Source organism: Astyanax mexicanus, chromosome 6 (genome assembly GCF_023375975.1).
Source record: "Astyanax mexicanus isolate ESR-SI-001 chromosome 6, AstMex3_surface, whole genome shotgun sequence".
Taxonomy (NCBI): domain Eukaryota; kingdom Metazoa; phylum Chordata; class Actinopteri; order Characiformes; family Acestrorhamphidae; genus Astyanax; species Astyanax mexicanus.
Genome location: NC_064413.1, coordinates 37,320,630 through 37,325,000, shown reverse-complemented (window position 1 = coordinate 37,325,000; position 4,371 = coordinate 37,320,630).

Here is a 4,371-nt window from a genome sequence, read left to right as displayed (position 1 = left end):
ATCTGCACTAATCCATTTACACTTTTATAGCATAGCTCTGAGAAGCAGCCCTGCACTCACTAGCAAACACTCAGCGCTCGCATGCTCTGCCCTAATACTCATTGTCATCCTTGGAGAGGGACATTTACATGAAGATATTTCCCTGTCAAAGCACAGCTGCCTCTGTCCATCACATCCTCTCTACGCCAGTCATTCACACGTCAGGCTCGTCAGGGTGGATATGAGTCACGTTCATTCACCAGCATACAACATTTCCTATTGGACAGTGCTGAGGCCAGTCTGCCTGTACTTCATCAATTTAAACTAAACGGAACAATCCTGATCACGCTCCAGTTATCTACCAAAAGCCTAAAAATAAGGTTTAAAATAGTGTCTGATGGAGTTGAGCTTGATTCTTAACAACAGGAGGATGAGGTTTAGAATTAGTAAATATTTTTTTAATACAGTGAACATTAGATTCAGAGTTAGAGTTAAATTTAATAGAATGTACTACAGTATTTTTAGCCTACAGTTCATCTTAATTTAATAGATATTTTATTTAATAGTAAGTTGAAAACAATGTGGGCAATGTGGACCATCAAAATATGGTTTTACCATGATACAATGTAATTAAATCTTTTAATTAAATTAAGCTACAGATAATTGAATAATTGTCGATTTTTACAAAACAATTCCTAATATGATGTTACCATTTAATTGTTTATATATTTATATATTAATAGATTTAAATTAAAGGTTTCTCTAAAATTAATTATGGTTCAACACAAACAAAACGCAATAAAACAACATTAAATAAAGTAATTTAAAACAATAAACATATATATATATATATATATATATATATATATATATATATATATATATATATAAATAATTTAATATATAATATATATTTTTATAATAATATATTATAAATAATATAATAATAATAATAATAATAATAATAATAATAATAATAATAATAATACAAAACAGGAATGTAACCAACCCTTGTAATCCTTAAAATATTTTCAATATCTTTATAATATATATTTCTTATATTTAAAATGTCAGATTATTATTATTATTATATTTTTATTTTTTATTTTTTATTTTTTTTGCTGACAGTGCCTTAAACAAGAGTTGAAAATAACAAGGTTGTATTTTTTAGCATATTCATACTGTCATGGAAAGACATTGCAATTCCAAAATTGCAATTGTTTTTCTTCAATTTTGCCATCGAATGTAGTCTAATATTTGTTTTGTTTGCATTGGTCTGTTCATTATTATATTTTTAAAACAATTTAAAGAAAAAATGCCACAATCTAATTATGTCTAAAACTAAAAAAGGATATACAAGGTTTTATTTTCTATTGGGTGACAGTAACAATATATACAATATATATAATACACCCACGAATAATAAAAAAAAATTATTATACATCAACTGTTTCACATGTGACAATGTTTGTGACTATTTGTTAGGTAGGGTTCAAGGTTACACATTGGATATACTTTCAAAATGGCTTTGTCAGAAAATATCAAAATAATTATAAAAAACTATTGAAACCAAAAAAATAAATCATGCAAAGACTATTTTCCTTTTTTTCTGGTCTTCTTCAGGAAATTCAAACAATGCAACTTCCTGAGTAGCAAATAAATAATTTTATAGCCCTGAAAATTCTTGAGTGTTTAAAGCTTGTTTCTAATAACATATTTCACTGGAAATAAAAACGGATGAAAATTGCATTTTGGAATCAAACCCTTTACATTTAGTCTAAAAATAGCCAAGTGAGATACGGCTATTGATTGGTTTATCGTGTTGTATAGGTTGTTCTCAGTATACATTATTATTTAATACAACATTACACTAATGGGCTTTCAGAGCACACACAGCAGATCAATTGGAGAAAATGGTTGTAGGACAGTAGGGTCTTTGCTGATTGCACAATACACTGCATACTGCATGCAGCTGCTGCTTTTAGAGGATACCCATCTGTCTGAGCGCTCCATGCTACCTCCTACCTCCATGCTTTCCTTTATTGTATTTTTCTTTCGTATTTCTCACATCAGCGATGCTACTGTTAGCAATGAATCATCTTTTAAGCACATTGTTTACTAACAGGAAGCCACTGAATGACCACTTAGCTCCTTTATCTCTGCTTCAGCTCATTTAAGGCAAGAACCTCAACACCTTTAAGTCGGTTCCTTTATGGGATTTCCTCCTTATGTCCTCATGTATAGCTGGAACGGTCCCCTATCTTGCCTCAACTTCCTTCAGGAGCATAATGTGGTTTCCGCAAATAAGATCTGCAGCATTAATCAATTGGAAATGTGCTGCATTAGCGAGCTGCATTTCCGATGGCTGCCGCCCCTCAGTGGAGCACAAAAGACAGAGGCAGACATTAAGCTCATATCCCCAGGCTTATTGACTCTTATAACGGGTGCAGATCATCATTATGCTGATACTAAGAGCTGATAGCGCACACCAAACTCCATTACATTAATTATGTGTGCGCTACTTATTCCTCAGCATATGCATGTGAAGGGCCAGGTTTCTGCGCGCGTGTTGCCTTTGCCCGTGTGTTATTTTATCGATTAATTTCAGGTTAGCATTGGGCAGTCAAAGCCGGCAGTATTTTTTTTTTAATAAGAGCGCACTGCTGAAGGGGCTGAGGCTCGTTTAAATAGCAGCTCATGAAATGTATCCACATCAGCGCTTCATAGATAGGAGCTAAGCAATATATTTAAAAAGCAATTTATTCAGCCAGTATTGGAGATTGCGCAGATTGAGTGGAGGAGTCACATCCACTACTTCCAAATTCTCCATGGACACCACTCATCCCATTCCGGCGCAATCGCTCGCTCTCTCTCTCTCTCTCTCTCTCTGTTCCTCTCTCCCTCTCCACTCCTTTATCTCACCCACTTCACAAACTCTTGTGACTAATATTTCTCCAAGAGGAGTTTTGAGTAAAAACCATTTCGGGTTGGAAAATCCCCAGAAGTCTGGAGAGGAGTGACTTGAATGATGCTGAAGGACGCTTAACACCGCTCTGGAATTTAATGTACAAGACGCCCAATGAGTATATAGACATGTTTCTTACATAGTTTAATCATCACTTTCATGATAAGCCATTAGTTACAGTACTACACTCTTCAAATGAAAGGTGCTTCAAATGCTTCTTTGAGCGATGCTATAGACGACCACTTTTCTCTTTTTAATCAAGAGATCTCTTGATGTAAAGAGATGCCTTACTAACTTAAAGACTATTCACACTCACTTAAACTTGTTTACATATCTTACAAACTTGGAGCCTCATTCATCAACTGTTCTTAAGTAGAAATTTCCTCCTAAAACCCACTTACCATAATAGTTTTCACGAAGATTCTGAAATTTACACCCATGTTTTGTAAATGGGATTTGTTCGGTTTATTTAGACAACAGTCTCCAACATTCCAGCAGCCTCCATCATCGTCTTTTTGTTAGATGTGTGAGTTTTTTTAACCAATTTTCTTCCGGTTTCTGCTGATCCAATAAACCCACCACTTACTACCACTCCCCCAATGACATGCAATAGTCCCTACACTACAAGGATGTGGACATTGTATGCCTCCTCTGATACTTGTGAGACCAGCCACTGTTTCTTTTCAAACTTTCACCAATGCAGCACCAGCAAACAACCAATGCACTCGGGGAAAAAGGAAAGTGCTGGATCTCCATCTCTGATACAGCAGACAACAGATGCCTGTACAGGCCAGCATCACAACACAACTTTAGCTAGAATCAGATTCTTACACATATTTTTTGGTTCATTACTATACAGGGTGAGTCACAAGCCTTAGGACACCCTTTTGTTTTATAGATAAAATATTGCGGCTTTTGAGTTGGCAGCTTTGTTCTGTACAAGGCCTAAAACAAAGACCACCTCACCCATTACTTGCTGTGTTATTTAGATATGTAATTTTCCCTTTTGTTTAATTTCCATTTCATTTCTAAAGAAAACGACATCTTAACGACACCAAAAGTGGTTCTTTCATGGCATCATTAAAAAAAAAAAACCTTTGAAGCACCAATATTTTTAAGAGTAGTAGGTGTACGTGTGCACATTCACCACTCTGTGAATATATGTGTATGTGTGTGTGTGTGTGTGTGTAGCCTGTAGGTCTGGCCCATTGATGTGTGCTCTGCTCCAGAGGTGCAGTGGGTGATAATTCATGGTTTCAGCAGGCTTTCATTCGTCTCCCCTGTTCTCTCTCTCCCTCACACACACACACACACACACACACACACACACACACACACACAGCTATGTAAACCCCCGTCTCCTGCTGGATGCGCGCTTAACAAGGGCCAGGCCTCCTGCTACCACCATGAGCTATCACCTCCCAGAG